General features: G+C 42.8%; 1 protein-coding gene across 4 annotated transcripts in view; it reads left to right on the top strand.

Annotated features, from left to right (window-relative positions):
- ahr (aryl hydrocarbon receptor) overlaps nucleotides 1-17,820 on the top strand; it is a 177,273-nt gene that overhangs the window by 78,693 nt on the left and 80,760 nt on the right. The gene's annotated exons all lie outside the window — the stretch shown is intronic.

Here is a 17,820-nt window from a genome sequence, read left to right as displayed (position 1 = left end):
GGCAATGGTCCATAGGTACACCATGTTCGTGAGCGCCCGTAACTAGGGACCAGTGCTCCGGGTGGTGTTTTCGAAGGGGCGAGATCTATGTGAACACGTGATTTGATGCCTGCCATCAGGGACGGGATGGGGGTGGGATCCATGTGTACGTGATAGATGCAGGCCGCCATCCGCTCACAGACATGCATCCTGGCCCCTACGCAGAACAAGGTTGCCGACCCCTATTCCTGAATCTGATGGTGTGGAGTACAGGATTCTGTGCCTCCTGCCTGATGGTAACAGCGAGAACGGTGCATGACCCAGAAGGAGGAGATCCGTAATGGATAATGCCTCTTTCTGGATGGTTGGGAGGTGTTGATGATAGATGCCTGCTTCTTGAAGTCGGGATGCTTTGCTCGTGGTGGATGGGCTGAATCCACCACTCTCTGGAGCCTCTCGCATTCCTGTGCATTGGAATTGCCTTACTAGGCCATGATCCAACCAGTCACGATATGTTCTATGGTGCAGCTGAAAGACGTTTAATGGTATTCAGTGACATGCCATACCTTTTTAAACTTTAATGAAATTAGAGGCACTGGTGAGCCAGCTTTGTGATTGCAACTACAGTGGCTTGCAAAAGTATTCATACCCCTTGAACTTTTCCACATTTTGTCACGTTACAACCACAAACGTAAATGTATTTTATTGGGATTTTATGTGATAGACCAACACAAAGTGGCGCATAATTGTGAAGTGGAAGGAAAATGATACATGGTTTTCAAATTTTTTTACAAATAAAAAACTGACAAGTGTGGCGTGCAAAGGTATTCAGCCCCCCTGAGTTAATACTATGTAGAACCACCTTTTGCTGCAATTACAGCTGCAAGTCTTTTGGGGTATGTCTCTACCAGCTTTGCACATCTAGAGACTGAATTTTTTGCCCATTCTTCTTTGCAAAATAGCTCAAGCTCAGTCAGATTGGATGGAGAGCGTCTGTGAGCAGCAATTTTCAAGTCTTGCCAGAGATTCTCTATTGGACTTAGGTCTGGACTTTGACTGGGCCATTCTAACACATGAATATGCTTTGATCTAAACCATTCCATTGTAGCTCTGGCTGTATGTTTAGGGTCGTTGTCCTGCTGGAAGGTGAACCTCCGCTCCAGTCTCAAGTCTTTTGCAGACTCTAACAGGTTTTCTTCCAAGATTGCCCTGTATTTGGCTCCATCCATCTTCCCATCAACTCTGACTAGCTTCCCCGTCCCTGCTGAAGAAAAGCAACTCCACAGCATGATGCTGCCACCACCATGTTTCACAGTGGGGATGGTGTGTTCAGGGTGATGTGCAGTGTTAGTTTTCCGCCACACATAGCGTTTTGCATTTAGGCCAAAAACTTCAATTTTGGTCTCATCTGACCAGAACACCTTCCTCCACATGTTTGCTGTGTCCCCCACATGGCTTGTGGCAAACTGCAAACGGGACTACTTATGGCTTTTTTTTCAACAATGGCTTTCTTCTTGCCACTCTTCCATAAAGGCCCGATTTGTGGAGTGCACGACTAATAGTTGTCCTGTGGACAGATTCTCCCACCTGAGCTGTGGATCTCTGCAGCTCCTCCTGAGTTACCATGGGCCTCTTGGCTGCTTCTCTGATCATGCTCTCCTTGCCCGGCCTGTCAGTTTAGGTGGACGGCCATGTCTTGGCAGGTTTGCAGTTGTGCCATACTCTTTCCATTTTCGGATGATGGTTTGAACACCTCCGTGAGATGTTCAAAGCTTGGGATATCTTTTTATAACCTAACCCTGCTTTAAACTACTCCACAACTTTATCCCTGACCTGTCTGGTGTGTTCCTTGGGCTTCATGATGCTGTTTGTTCACTAATATTCTATAACAAACCTCTGAGGCCTTCACAGAACAGCTGTATTGGTACTGAGATTAGATTACACACAAGTGGACTCTATTTACTAATTATGTGACTTCTGAAGGCAATTGGTTGCACTGGATTTTATTTAGGGGTATCAGAGTAAAGGGGGCTGAATACTTTTGCATGCCACACTTTTCAGTATTTTATTTGTAAAAAAATTTGAAAACGATGTATCATTTTCCTTCCACTTCACAATTATGCGCCACTTTGTGTTGGTCTATCACATAAAATCCCAATAAAATACATTTACGTTTGTGGTTGTAACGTGACAAAATGTGGAAAATTTCAAGGGGTATGAATATTTTGCAAGCCACTGTATGTGCTGAGACCATGAAAAGTCATCCTGAATGATATCACCCAGCCATTTGAAGACCTATGAAGATTGCAAACCATTTTTATTTGCTTCTTATCAATTTATCCCAATTGTATTCTGTGAAAACAAATGGGTTAGGAACATTAAGTTCAGTTTCTAAGTGAAGATCTAGTGGTAAATACTAAAAAAATAAAATCCTAATCAAATATATCAACTTTGTGTTTTGATAATGTATAAGGAAACAGATAATTAAATTGCTTAAAGTTCAAAGAAAGCATTCCAATGCATGCATGTTTTTCATGTTGCAACATAATAGTGGGATGACCTGCTCCTTTGTTATAGATCATAAGATCATAAATGATTGGGGTATAATTAGGCCATTCAGCCCATCAACTCTACTCTGCCATTCAATCATAGCTGATCTATCTCCCCCTCCTCACCCCATTATTCTGCCTTCTCTCCATAACCTCCGACACCCGTACTAATCAAGAATCTATCTATCTATCTCTGCCTTAAATATATCCACTGACTTTTCCTTCACAGCCATCAGTGGCAATTTATCTTTTATCACAGCCTTCTATACATCAAATTTATTTGAAGGAACTTCTCTCTATTTTGTGCACAGGAGTGGAATAGCATCCCCAAAATCTTTTAATTTACCTTTGATTTTATAACTGTGGTTTAGTAATGCATTCACTTCCTAAATTGTGCAACTTGGACAAACATTGGTTCAACCTGCATTTACAGAGCTTGCAGAAATGTAACAGAGCCCTGAAGCACTTTTTTTTGGACTGTGACCTGACATTTTCAGAAAGCAGCAAGCAACCTAAATGTATCACTCAACTACCCTCCAATTCTGCACTATTAAGCAGATTTTTGTGCATTAATTTGAAAGTCACTTCAACTTGATCAGCAAGGCTCATTGCAATTCTGGACCCTCTGACTGTAAATTGAATCACATTGCAGAAATTGGGAAACATTCTCTGCCCATAGAATTACTAACACGCTAAACTCTGCATCCTCGGCCCAAACTGCTTTTAAAATTATCAGACACTCTGAAGACACACACATGCCTCTCACTTTCACTTAAAATAGTTAAAAGCACAAAAATACTATTAAATTGATTAATGAAAAAAAACAAAAAACACCACACATTTAATTTATATATTTGAAACTATTCGTTTATATTGAAATGACTTGAGTTGAACAACCTGAGTTGGGTCCAAAGTTCGGCATGTTCAATGGGCAAACAGAAAGTTGTGAAGAAATTAAAACATTGAGAGGGTTAATAGGCCTGAAAAGTCTGAATCTTTGTCTGGCATTGTGACTGGTTATATGGATAAGTGTAATCAATGTATTTTTTCCATTGTAAAAAATTATTCTCTACCTGCTGACAGTGCAAAAGTTAATGTGTAATCGTTTCTGGACAACATGTTTATACATGCTGTGTGTTGATGTGCTGGCCACTACTTTGTGTCAGAGAAAATAAAAATAAATTGCATAATATAGTCTGAAAATAAAATTAATATAATGATCTTTTCAAATGAACGCAGACATTTTGGTCTAGCGTTACAGAACCTCGTCACATGTTTGAAATTTACTTAAGAATTTTAGATTCTCCATATGGCATTAAAAGTGTTTCAGTAAACAATAGAATTTAAGCTATGTTCTCCAGAGAGAACATATCTATTATTATACTAAAAGTCTCATCTTGGCCACTTCCTGTCTATGTTGTTAATTGATTTTAGAAAAAACGCGGCCCTATATTACGATGATTGTTCCCGCCATCTTACTCACAGTCTTCCCCCGCTGCAGCAGCCCCAAGGATTTTTCCGATCGCTGAAAAATAAAAAAAGATATCAATGTTTTAAAAAATCTTGAGATCAGCTGATTGGTCCTCTCGCCTGTCAATCACCATGCTGACGGTAACGCCCCTTCCGGGGGGGGGGGGGGGCAGGAGTATAAAGCCCCTGATGCTGGAAGTGAGTCAGTCACTCTGGAAGATTATGAGGGAGAGTCCACAACTGTGATTCTAAGCTGTGAGTCAACTGAACTGTGAGTCAACTGAACTGTGAGTCTACTGAACTGTGAGACTGCAATGTACGCTATATAAATCCCATCCATTATTATTATTATTACTTGCAATAAATTATTTGTTAGCCCTTAATGAAAATGAAATGAGTTGTTTGACCTGTCCTGTGCTTGAAATTGAAATGGAAATGGAAATGAAATTAAAATGAAATGAGCTGTTTGGCCTGCTCTGTGCTTGAAACTGAAATGGAAATGGAAATGAAATGAAAATGAAATAAGTTGTTTGGCCTGTCCTGTGCTTGAAATTGAAATGGAAACAGAAATGAAATGAAAATGAAATTACTTGTCTGGCCTGCCCTGTGCTTGAAATTGAAATGGAAATGGAAATGAAATGAAATGAGTTGATTGTCATGCCTAAAACCACTCATTTCGGCCCAAAAGGCCCCTATTAGGAGGAGCATTTTGGCCCAAAAAGCCCGTGCCGGGCCAAGAAAAGTCCAGAAAAAGCGAAATTTCACTGAGATTTCACTCTGATTTTTTTAATTAAAGATCAATTTGGCCCATCAGGCCTTTACTCGCCCAGGACCTGCCAGCCCACCAATCCATTTGGCCCACAATGTCCATACTAGTCCTCTGGAAACCCGTCCCTTCGGCCCACAACACCCATACTAGCACTCTGGAAAGCCCCCCCCTACCTGGGCAGAATTTCTGGCAGTTTCTGAGCTGCCAGCCCACCAGGCCTGAGTGGCTGAGCTGCCAGTCCACCAATCCATTCGGCCCACAATGTCCATACTAGCCCTCTGGTAACCAGTTCCTTCGGCCCACAACACCCATACTAGTGCTCCAGAAAGCCCCCCACTGGCCACCAATATTGGAATCCGTGTGAACATGGGACCCAACAGGTCCCACAGTCTGGTCTTCTTTAAAAGTCAATTCTCAGATAGTGGGAATGAAGTACACAAAATAAGACATTTGTGTAACATTTAAAAGCAAACAAATATTGAGAACAAAGATGCAAGAGGCTGCAGTTGCTGGAATCTTCAGCTAAAAACAAAGTGCTAAAGGAATTCAGCAGGTCAGGCAACATCAGTAGAGGGAATGGACAGACGACATATCGGGTCGGGACCATGTTTACAACTGTTCTCAAATATTGAGAACATATAGATGTTTGTGTAATCTTGTGGTTTGAACTTTAAAGTATATAGCAGGCCAGTGAATGTCTGTAAACAGTGTAAACATTTCCTAACTTAAATTAGAAATATTCATACTAATGTGCACTTTAATAAGCACAAGATGGCTGTTGGAGGCAGTTGACAGTCTGCGATTATAATGTTATCAGCGCTTGAGAACAAGCTGAATGTTTTAATGCTGTATCATGGTGGTTTGATTTCACTTTTTGACATTCACGGCTGTTAATTAGAATGTATGAATAGAATCCGGAATCTCCGATTTGATTCCATACCTGCCTCTGTTAATTCTTGTCCTGTAGGTTATTTTATGGCAGGCACATTTATTTTGCCAAGATGTAAAAATTACACAGATCTGCATTGTATAGCATCTGCAACACGCTTGTCCGATTCTTCCAATGAGTTTGTTTTTTAGTCCTCCTCATTTCCCCCAAACCTCTTGCTTTATGTGGCTGGCACACTGTCAAATTTGGTTCTATACAACAACCATCTCCATTGATGGGTACACAGAACAAAAATAAACTCATTAACACTTTGAGTACATAGTTGAATCGTTTGGCCAATGTCATTAATACATCACCGCAACTATTCCCTGTATCTTCACTAACTCCACTTGGATATTGTTACAGTAACATATGCCAAGTTCTTGAATATTTCTAGCAAATGTTAAAAATCCATTTAAATCATTGTCATGTCAAACAAAGCTATTTAGTATGATTTGCCTAAAGCAAATGTGTGGATTTCAGACTCATGGTCATGCAGCACAGAAACAGGCCCTTGGAGTCCATCTCACCCGCGCTGCCCAAGATCCCCATCTAAGCTAGTTGATTTTAATGTGTTTTACCCATATTCCTCTGAACCTATCGTATCCATGTACCTGTCCCTTAAATGTTGTTATTGTGCTCGCCTCAACCACTAAGTCTCACAGCTCGTTCCATAGACGAACCACTGCCTTTGTGAAAAAGTTACACATAAGGTTCCAATTCATTTTTTCTTCCTCTTTCTTTAAACCTATGTCCTCTAGTCTTGATTCCACTTTCCCAGGAGAAAAAAAGCTTTTGTGCACGCACCCTATCTATGCCCTTCATAATTTTACACACCTATATCAAAATCAACCCTCTGTCTCTTATGTTTCAAGGAATAAAGTCTTAGCCTGCCCAGCACATCCCCATAACTCAGACGCTTGAGACCTGGCAACATCCTTACAAATCTTGTCTGCACTCTTTCCAGGTTTTTGACATTTTTAATAGAGCTCGGCGACCAATACTGGACATGATGCTCCAAGCGTGACCACAGAACATCCCAAATCCTGTACTCAATGCCCTGACTAATAATGGCCAGCTGACAAAAGCTTTCTTCACCACTCTGCCTACTTGTGATGTGACTTTTGGTGAACTATGTACTTGTACTCCGAGGTCCCTCTATCTACAGTAGAATGCTCTCCAGGGCCCTACTACTCACGGTGACAGTCTTGCTCTAGTTTGACTTACCAAAATGCAACATCTCGCACTTATTTGAATTAAATTCCATGAGCCATTCCTCAGCCCACTTTTGCAGCTGATCAAGATGCCATTGTAATTCTTGATAACCTTCATTGTCTACAACACCACTTATTTTAGTGTCATCTGTAAACGTACAAACCATGTATTCTACCTTCCCATCCATATTGTTAATATAGATAATAAACAGCAAAGGGTCCAACACCAACTGAGGAAAACATTTTTCACACAGAGAGTCAATCAATCAATCAATCAATCAATCAATCAATCAATCAATCAATCAATCAAGCACTTTATTCATGCCCGAGGGGCAATTTAAAAGGGCGCATTACAGTAGCTTTAAAAAAAAAAAAAGAAGGACACAATCAACGAAGTGACAAACATTCAAAGCTACTCTCTGCACTGACCGGTCGACCGCACGAGCAGTGACCCGGCAAGGATTGGGTTGTCAGCAGCGATACAATAATAAAGAACACACAAAATGTAACACAAACATCCACCACAGCATTCATCACTGTGGTGGAATGCACAAAAATTTGGCCAGTCCTCCTCCATCCACCCCCCCCCCCCCCCCCCCCCCCCCCCCCCCCCCGTGGACAGGACCAGAGTCCAAAGTCAGTCCAGGATCGGCTCTTCCTCACCGGAGACCGCGGCTTTAGATTGTTGTAGGCCGCAGGCCGGCGGTCAAGATTTAAAGTCCCCGCCGCAGCCAGAAGCACCGTAGACTGCAGGGCCGGCGGTCGAAGCTCCCCTACCGGGGTGATGGTAAGTCCATGCCGGCCCCGCGGTAGAAGTTGGCTGCGGGCCGGCAGTGATGGCTTCTTCTTCCCCCGGGTCCCCCACGAGGGATCCCGGGCTGTAGACGCCGCACCAGCTGGAGCTCTGCAGACCGCGACTTCAGGCTGCCGGCAGCCCCGGGCCAGCGAAACGGAGCGCTCCCCTCCAGCGAGCCCCAGCGAGGGTTCACCCGCTCCACAACGAGAGTCCACGCTGCGCCCGCCGCTGAAGCCCCGGGCACGTCTCCGGGAAGGCCGCGCCGATCCTTGATGTTAGGCCACGGGGGAGGCGACCTGGAAAAAGTCGCCTCTCCATGGAGGAGGCGACCGAAGCGGTTTCCCCCTTACCCCCCCACACCACCCCCCACACAAAACACACAAAAAAACATTAAATACATACTTAAAAACATACTAAAAAATAAAATAAAGTTGAAAAAACTGACGCACTGCTGACATGGCTGCTGCCAGAACAGCGCCCCCGGAGTATATCCCCGGAGAGTGGTGAATCTCTGGAATTCTCTGCCACAAAAGGTAGTTGAGGCCAGTTCATTGGCTATATTTAAGAGGGAGTTAGATGTGGCCCTTGTGGCTAAAGGGATCAGGGGGTATGGAGAGAAGGCAGGTACAAGATACTGAGTTGGATGATCAGCCATGATCATATTGAATGGCGGTGCAGGCTCGAAGGGCCGAATGGCCTACTCCTGCACCTATTTTCTATGTTTCTATGTTTCTAACACCAACCTCTGAATCACACCAAGAGTCAGCAAAGGTTGAAGTCACATAGACTTATGTTCACTAATTTGGCCTCATCGATCTTCCTGGTTCCTTCTTCAAAAAAGTCTAGCAAATTGGTACGACATGGGTCTCCAAACCACAAAGCCATCAGACTGCTGAAGGATCTCAACCCGAAACATCACCTGTTCCTTTTCTCCAGAGATGCTGCCTGACCCACTGAGATACTCCAGCATTTTATGTCTATCTTCGGTGTAAACCAGCATCTGCAGTTTCTTCTTACACTTTATGCCCACAGATGTCGAAATGGTCCCTGCCCTGGAGTTCCCCCGTGGTCTCAGATTCAAAGTAAATGTATGCGTGTGCAATGGCACTTTCATTTCTAACTTGCGTAACATCTGACTTACGTAAAGGTTAAATATGTCAAGTAGTGTCTGCATATTTCCCTGACATGAATCATTAAAAGGCAAGGTTAAAAATGATGCTGCAAAGCGCTGTCTCGAAATTCAATACCAGTTGATAGCTCCAAGCAGCAATGTACAATTGCTGGATTTGCCTCCACAAAGTTTCAAAGTAGTGTCGAACTTGCTGTCGCTTCGTAGTAACATGTTTAATGCTATTGATTCGGGATCTAATTCCAGGGGTGTGTTCCCACATGATGTTATGTTGGTTCTCAATGGGTTAAGATTATTTGTGTTGTGTTGTGGTGAAATTTTATTTGCAAGAACAGCTAACAACATTATTTTCGCTTGGGTAGTTTACACCCCAGCGGTATGAACATTCACCCACAATTTTAGGTAGTCCCTGCTTTATCCTTCTTTCCCCTCCCCTTCCCAGCTCTCCACAGCCCACTGTCTCCGCATCTTCCTTTCTTCTTTCCGCCCCCCCCACCCTCACATCAGTCTGAAGAAGGGTCTCGACCTGAAACGCCACCTATTCCTTCGCTCCATAGTTGCTGCCTCACATGCTGAGTTTCTCCAGCATTTTCGTCTACCTTCGATTTTCCAGCATCTGCAGTTCCTTCTTAAACAACATTCTTTTATTGCTTTGTATGAATCAACTAAAGGCAGAATCTCTTGGTCTAGGAGCTGTGGAATTTAATCCAAACCCATTTGCTTGTCTGCCAAGTTTTTAATGTTCTATTTGCTATCACAGAAATCGCCATGAACTCTATTGATTGCGAGTGTAGATAAATGGCCCTTGCGTGACTTATCAAGTAAGAGTTGCTGTACAGGGGAATTCTTGTCCAAACATTATTTGATTGTGACTTATTTATACTGCAAGTGTTGAGGCTTTGAAGCTATATTACTACTGCTGTTTTTGTTTTGTGTTTTCAATCCACAATATGCTGAACTGCATTTTACATCTCAAGTGCGTGAGATTTCTAAAAACATTAAGATTTCTAACTTTATTTCCTCCAATCTTGAGACAGATTGGCGTTAGTGCAATATAAATATAAATGTTAAATATAGTTGCACATGTACCAAGTTCTGCATCAGAGTACGTATCAATACATAGACATTTATACTTTTAGTTTAATTTGATGATAATCAACCAGGCCAAAAGTTTAAAATCTGCAAAAGAAAAAGATTAAAAAGCAATCTTATTTTGCATCCTGTATGAAGAAATATTATTGTGGAAACATTCCTTTTATATTTCCCCACATCCTGCTCCATAACAGATGGGAAGGCAGGCAAATTGGTTTACAACTAAATAGGAAGTGAATGCATGTACATGGAAGGATCCGTGTACCACGTGGTTTCTACTGGGGTGTGACTAGTGTTGTAACGTTATTTAAGAAGGGCTGCAAGGACAAACCTGGGAACTGCAGGGCAGTTAGTGCAACAGCAATGGTGGGTAAGTTAATAGTGGGGATTCTGAAGGATAGCATCTATCGGCATTTGGAAGGGAAGGACTGAATATGGATAGTCAGCATATTTTTGTTTTAGAGGAAATCATGTCTCACCAATTTGTTGATTTAAAAAAAAGAGGTCATCAAAGGGCAAGGCAGATGATGGTGCCTACATAGACTTTAGTAAGTTCTTTGACAAGGTCATGGTAGGTCAGTTCAGAAGGTTAAATCCAAGGTGAGCCATCCAATTGGATTCAATATTGGCTTGGGGAAAGGAGTCACGGGATAGTTTTTGTGAGCTTGTTTTTCTAAAATGTTCTAAAATTGGAGGCTGGTGACGACTGGTGTGACAGGGATGTGCAAACACCTGCAAACACTGCTGGTTGTCATCTATCTTCAAATTGGATGATAATGCAATTAACATGATTAGTAAAATTGCAAACAAGACTAAAATGTGGTGATTATAGTGGAGAGTGAGGAAGGCTACCGGAAGTTTACAAAGGGATCTGAGTAAACTAGAGAAGTGGGCCCAGGAATAGTAGATATAATTTAACTCTGTCAAGTGTGAGGTGGTGCATTTTGGAAAGTCAAATGAGGGCAGGACTTAATAAGCAAGTAAATGGTATGGGCCCAGGAGAGTTGTAGAGCAGAGAGATCTACGGTACAGGTACACAGTTCCCTGAAAGTGACGAGGTGATACAGATAGATAAGATGATCAAAAAGGCATTTGGCATGCTAACCTTTATCAGTATGCATGAGTACAGGAGTTGGGATGTCATGCTGCAACTGTTCCAGATGTTAATTAAACCACATTTGCAGTATTGTGTGCAGTTCTAGGTTTTTCTCTTGTAGGAAGAATGTCATTGATAAAGGTGTATCCCCAAATTTGTAATTAATTTGTTGCAACACTCACTTTTTAAATCTGAACTTTCACTGTAACAATATATTCTGCGCTCTGTTTATTTACTCTTTTTTCACTGCCTATTATACTCATTAATGATATGATCTGCCTGGATCGCACGCAAAGCAAGTTTTTCACTGTATCTCACTTTACATAGAACATAGACCAGTACAGCACAAAAACAGGCGATCTGAAGGTCGGAAACCGCGGTTCCCCCTCCACTCCCAACCGCCTCCCCCCCCCCCCCCCCACCACTGCCGCCCCCGCCTCCTCTCACAGAGTCGCCGACATACTCCACCTTGGAAGCAACAGCAAGCGAGAGGGAAGGGACCCCAAGGTGACTGAGGGGGCACACTGAAGCAGCCTGAAGAAGGGGCCAGATGTCGCCTACCCATGTTCTCCAGAGATCCTGACCCGCTGTATTACTCCAGCACTTTGTGTCCTTTCAGTGGGTGAAGAAGAGCTCGCTGGTGCATCTTGCGAGTCGGGAGTGGCGCCGGAAGCCGTGGCTCTAAATGGCCTAGGAGGTGATGGAGACGATCGGCAGATCATTCCATTCACATTCAGTTTACAAGTTATATTTGTTGTGTTTAAGTTTCTGGCACTCCATGGTGCTTCAGAGACATTAGTGGGCCAGGGGTGTATTGTGGTTTCATTGTCACATGACCTCTGTAGTCCAGAAACATGGATAATCCAGAAAGGCTCTGGAACCTAGTGTGTCAGAAAATCGGTGTTCAACTTGTATTGAAATCTTTCTTGTAAAGAAAATCCCACACTACTATTTGGGTTGGACAATTATGGAATGGTGACATAATTCCAGTCAGGACAGTGTGCAACTTAAGGGGCAGGTGAAGATGATAGTATCCCTGTGCATCTGGTGCCTTTGTCATCTTGGTGATAGTGGAGAGAAGATGGTGTCAGAGTATCCTTGATGCATAACTACAGCCACTGTACCCAGGTGGTGGAGAGAATGAATCATTAGGTAGCTTGATGGGTTGTGAATTAAGGGAAACCATCTGTCCCGTTCGCTGTTCAGATGCTTCGATGTTGCTCTACTGGCATCGTGGTGGATACAGCTTGCGGCCTGGTGCCATCGCAACAACCTGGAGCTCAATGCTCTTAAGACAGTGGAATTGATTGTAGACTTTAGGAGAGCTCCCCCTCCCCTCACCCCACTCACCATCAACAGCACTACAGTCACATCTGTGGAGTCTTTTAAGTTCCTGGGAACCATCATCTCCAAGGACCTCAAATGGGGGGCCACCATCGACTCTACAGTCAAAAAGGCACAACAGAGGATGTACTTCCTACGGCAGCTGAGGAAGCACAATCTGCCACAGGCAATGATGGTCCAATTCTATACGGCCATCGTAGAGTCTGTTCTCACCTTCTCCATCATGGTCTGGTTTGGCTCAGCCACCAAACCCATCTGGAGTCTGCAGCGAATCGTCTGATCAGCAGAGAAGATTATTGGCTGCAACCTTCCCTCCATTGATGAACTATAAACTGCAAAGGCCAGGAAGCGAGCGGGTAAGATCATCTCTGACCCCTCTCACCCTGGCCACAAACTCTTTGAATCACTTCCCTCTGGCAGGCGACTCCAGACTGTCAAAGCTGCCACAGCCAAACATAAAAACAGCTTTTTTCCACTAGTAGCTCTACACAATAACCAAAAATCTGTAGCCTCCTTTTGCTCTGGTATTTTATTTAATTCACGTTTAATCAATAATGTTTTATTATTAATGTTTAATGTTTTATGTGTCATTCCTAACTGTCACTATGTCATATTGTCACTTGCAGGCGGAGCACCAAGGCAAATTCCTTGTATGTCAATACTTCGCCAATAAACCTATTAATTCATTAATTAATTCATTCATTCATACTGTATTCATCAGGCAAATTGAACGTATTCATCACACTTTGCGCGAGGGAAGTTGATGATTGTAATGCCATTGACTATCAGGATTGGTGACTGGACACACTCCGTTTGGAGAAGATAATTGCCTGGCACTTTGGTAGTGCAAGTGTACCTTGATGCTGTGCAGCTCATGCCTAAATTTTGTCTTGGCATCATTTCACACTGCTTCATATTCCGATGAGCTGTAAATGGTACAGCAAGCAATTAATGGCATAAATGGCTTTTTGCTTTAATTGTGATTTGAATGTACATGGAGTTGCCTTGCTCATTTAAGTAGCACCCTGGTGAGATGTATCAGAAATGGTGTGTACAGATTTAATTTCCCTAACTATGCAAGAAATTATTTGCAGCAGGGAGAGTTAAGGGCCTGTCCCACTTGTTGATTTTTTTGGCGACTGCCGGCATCATTGACTGACGTATCAGGTCACCGAAAAATTTGCGGCGTTATACGGCGGTGACGCGGCGTGATGACGTATGACGCGCGGTACTTTTTCAAGTGTCGCACCTTTTTTTTTGTCGCCGCTGGATTTTGAAATGTTCAAAATCTTTTGGCGAGACTGATATGCCAGCAGTCGCCAGAAAAATCGCTGTGGGACAGGCCCTTATAGCAAAGACCATTGACTCCTGGAATGGGGAGATTTTGTTGTACAAGGAAAATAAAGATCGAGTGGACTGAGTACATGCTCTCCTGCAGTGAGTACATGCTCTCCTGCAGTGATCTTATGGGACTTGACAGGGTGGATGTTTCTCCTGGCTGGAATGCTGAGAACTGGGTGTCACATTTTCAAATTAAAGGATTGGTCATTAAGGACTGAGATGAAAATAAATTGCTTCTCCTTGAGAATAGTGACATTTCCGATTTTTCTATGGAGCATATTTTCAATGGATGGAAATATTTAAGATTGATCAGTAGAAGTAAAACAAGGGATGTGGGGTTAGTGCAGGCAGGTGACACCGAGGTAAAAGATCAACCATGGCCTTATTGAGTGACAGATTAAGCATGAGGGGCCGAATGGCCTGATTCTCCTGTTTCTTATGTCCACCTGATGTAAGCTGGAAATGGATTGTGCTTCTACACATTCTCTGGGGGTTGCGAATGCATGCAGATGCAACATGTATTTCTCATCTGAATATATTTTCCTTCATAATCCAACCAACGCTCCCTCTCGTCCCCTCTGACCCGACGAGCTCGTATCAAAACTTCTCAGGAATTCCCCCATCTGATTTAATATTGAAACATTCATCCTTTTTCCTGTAGAATTATCAAAATTGTTTCCTGATAGTGCACAAACTGCTGAATTTTCATGTTGACAACAGAAACGTGTTGTCATCTCAACCATGGGGACATTTTGCGATAGGATATTGAATGTTTTCAGAAATGTATGTTGAAGCAGTTCGCCGTGGCAGATCCATGACATTTTGGGGCAAGACACTAGATTCTGTTGGGCCATGTGTGTGAGATATACAAACAAGCTCAGCATATTTTCCTGTCTGGCCTCTTGTGGTGCTGCAAACTGGAAATGATGCAGCAAGATTGTGGAGAGGAAGTAGGTAAAGAGGGAAAGGAGAGGGTACAGTGTTTTGATTGATATTGTGGCCCAACATTTGATGGTGGAGGGAGCTCATGCTTGGTTTTGTTGACTCCTTTCGGTGGGCCACTGAGAAGCCGAGGCCGGAGCCTCGTGGGTCGGAATCCGGGCCTCGCGGGTCGGAGCCTCGCGAATCGATGAAGCCCGCGGCCAACGGCCCCTGGGTCCAACATATCACCCCCCCCCCCCTCCCCCATCCTTCTCAGAAAATGACAGCATCTGGTTTCTCACTTCCCCAACGTAGCTGCATTCCCAACCTAAACTGTTTGCCAACCACATCCCTGCCCCAAATCCCTCTTGCCCCAGAAATGTGCAATGTCTTGTCAGGGGTACCAGGGCATTGTGTGTGGCTGTGGTAGCCAACAACTAAACAGCCAGGGGCCTGGGTGCTGGATCCAGGCTGCACTAGAATTTCCAGGCACAAGTTGTAACATTCGCCTTGACAATGTTTTCAGTCTCTGTTTATTCACATGCTAATCTCGTAGTTGTCTTCCCATGACTGCCCCAATGAACAGTTTCTTTTTCCAGTCCTCTCAGTAATTTTGATATAAATTGCAATTAATGTATTGTCACAGGAAATTGCAGCCATTGACATTGCTGAATGTTCATGCTTGTGCTCAATCTCTTCAAACTTCCCTTCAGAGTAATTATCTTATCAGAGTGCCGGTAGCAGTTCCCAAATTGCTCACTGACATGGAATTGCCAAATGATGGGAATAGTTCAGTTGAAATTATTGAGCAATTAAGCAGAGAAATGTAATAAAGTTTGAAGAAAAGTAAATAGTTGTTGCAAGAACTCATACTTTCGGACATATTATTGGTATCCACAAATAACGTTAGTAGTTTTGCTATAGTTATTGAAAGCAACTTAAAGGAATTTATTGTAGATTAGAATGGATAACCACAAGTTCTGGAACATAGCATTTACTTTTTGGCTACTTTTAAACTGAATGCTGAATGTATCCGAAACTGCCGCTAATTGTAAGTTACCAGCAAGGAACATTTAAAGTGCATGCTACATATTTGATATTATTTGACATGAATTACAAATTACATGCCAATTTATTATGTGTATATTTAAGTAACAGCTGGATAAGCAATTTTCAACATTTGGTACACTTAATAACACTTTACATACAAGTAAAATAATTATTTTAAAGTGTTTACGTAATTATATGAAATAATGGAGCCAAAGTAGATTGTATACTGAGATAGAAATAATTAATGGCCACATCACTAAAACACCACGAGGAAGCAGCAATCATAATGTTATTACATTTTGCTTTCACTTTGATGGAAAGAAGAATTTCTCCAAGACTAATGTTTTGAACTCAAATTAGGGCAAATATTAGGGCCTAAATTACTAAAGTGAACCAATAAATTAGGTTAAGGGTTTAGCCAAGCAAGCCGTAGAGTAGATATTTAAGGGGATCTTTCCAAATATAAATTTTAATGAGAGGACCCAACATATGTGGTCAACAAAAATAGTATCAAAGAGAAAATGTTGATATAGACCAACATCCGGTGGCACTGATGCTAGCTGCCTCTGCCCACAGTCTGGTTGTCTTTTTTTATTTTGTTATGTTTAGAGTGTGTTTTTTTTGTTTTTTTCAGTATTTTATGTGGGGGAGCGGGTAGGGTAAGGGGGAAACTCCTTCAGTCGCTTCCTGGCGAGGATGCGGCTATTATCTGAGTTGCATCCTCGCCCCCCCCCACCCCCTCACGGCCTACCAAGTGGATTGGAGCGACCTTTCCTGCCGGGACCGGACCAGAGCTTCAGCAGCTGCACTCGATACATCGCGGACCGGGCTCGACCTAACCTGGTATCGCCGCTTGGAGCTCCGGAATGTTGGGCCGCTGGTCCAACATCGCGGAGCTGCGGGTGCGGAGCTCCCAACGCGGGCGGCGCTGACTTTAATATCGTGGAGTCCTGGGACCCTTTATCGGGGGTCGCCAGCGCAAATCTCCGCCCAGCACAGCCTGTGGACATCGGGAGCCGTGGACTCTGGTGGAATGTGGAAGGTGGCCGATTCAGAGCTCCAGGCCGCTGAGGATGTTCTCCTGTTCGACGTCGGGGTTCCATCGTTCTCGGCGAGAGGGCCTAAACATCGGGCCACCCGTGGCGGCGACTACGGGGTGCTCGGGAGGCCCCGACCACGGGTGAACATTGGGGAACATCAGTGAGGAGGTTGACTGGACTTTGATTCCTTCCCTCACAGTGGGGAACTTTGGTGCCGCTGTGGGGTTGTTTGTGTTGAGGACTGCTGTGTTCTGTGTCTTTGTGTTTTTTTAATTTTATTTTTTGGATGACTGTAAGGGAAAGAGAATTTCGTTGTCTCTTAATTGAAGACAATGACAACAAATTAAATCAAATCAAATCAAATCAGCCATGAACACAATGAATGGGGGTGCTGGCTCGATGGGCCGAATGGTCTCCTCCTGCACCTATTTTCTATGTTTTCTAAAAAAAAGCATGTGCACAAAGATGGGTGTCAGATGAGGAGATTGAACAGTATGTTAAAAAATGGCAATGTATAATTAAAAAGGTTAATAAGGAAGGAAAAATCAACATCTGAGGAAGCAAATCAGAAATACAAAAACATAGCAAGAGCTTCAGTAGATATTTGAAAAAGAAAAGTTAATACAGAGTTGGTCACATAAAACATGAGTGAAAATAAAAAGAGAGCATATGAATTAATTTTTTAAAAAAAATTTTTTTGTGTCCCTGTTTACCACGGGGGGGGGGGGGGGGGGAGTAACTTTATTGTAGATTAGAATGGATAACCACAAGTTCCATCAACAAGCTATAATTACCAGTACTCAGCAAATTGATGGAACTGGGCTGATGAGTTTCAATCGGTTTTATCCTAGGATAGTTAGTTCTGGGGTTTTTTTTTTTTCTTTTTCGTGTCTTTTTCGAAATTCTTTCTTTTCTTTTTCTTTTCTTCTTTCTTTTCCTTTTTTCCTTTTTCCTTTTTTCCGATTTAGTTATTAATTTATAAAATGTTAAAATTGAAGCAGTACAAAAATTGTATAACTGCTATGTCGATTACTTTCTCTTTGTACAATTGGTTCTAATAAAATAAATATTAAAAAAAAGGTCAGTGCGCCAATTGCCTTCT

Source organism: Amblyraja radiata, chromosome 2 (assembly GCF_010909765.2).
Source record: "Amblyraja radiata isolate CabotCenter1 chromosome 2, sAmbRad1.1.pri, whole genome shotgun sequence".
NCBI classification, from domain to species: Eukaryota; Metazoa; Chordata; class Chondrichthyes; order Rajiformes; family Rajidae; genus Amblyraja; species Amblyraja radiata.
The sequence above is the reverse complement of the archived record's forward strand: the minus strand, read 5'-3'. Positions and strand labels throughout refer to the sequence as shown.